The following is a 586-nucleotide window of genomic DNA, read 5'->3' as shown; positions in this document are numbered from 1 at the left end:
GTTATTGATTAGGTGCTAGTCAGTGGAGGAGGAGTAGGAGGAGGAGGAGGAGGAGGAGTAGGAGGAGATGGAGGAGAAGGAGGAGGTGAAGCATCAAGAGAAGAAGAGATGGAATACCACTAAAACTACCGTACCAGAATAGTTGATCATCCTTGAAACTTCGTCAAAATGAACTAGGTTCAAGTGTTGTTTAACTGTTGTAAAATGACCTGAAACCGAATAAAAATGGACCGCGAATTTAAAAAAAAATCCGTAGGATAAACTAAGCTTTAACAGGTCATTTTGCAACAGTAGGCTATATTTACAGATATTGGGAAGCTTTTTCTCGAGATATCTCCCCCTCCCCCATCAACCGAATCCAAAAATAGATTTCTCCCTCAACACTGCTCCTCCCCGGACCCAAAAATAGCTTTCTACACTCCCCCTCACCGGCTCCTGCAGGAGGGGGAGAAAGCAATTTTAGGATTGGAAGGGGGAAGGGGGAGATATCTCGAAAAATAGCTTCTCAATATCCGTAAATATAGCCTACTGTTGCAAAATGACCTGAAACCGAATAAAAATGGACCGCGAATTTCAAAATAACACA

The sequence above is a fragment of the Nilaparvata lugens genome, chromosome 14 (genome assembly GCF_014356525.2).
Source record: "Nilaparvata lugens isolate BPH chromosome 14, ASM1435652v1, whole genome shotgun sequence".
Taxonomy (NCBI): Eukaryota; Metazoa; Arthropoda; class Insecta; order Hemiptera; family Delphacidae; genus Nilaparvata; species Nilaparvata lugens.
The sequence above is the reverse complement of the archived record's forward strand: the minus strand, read 5'-3'. Positions refer to the sequence as shown.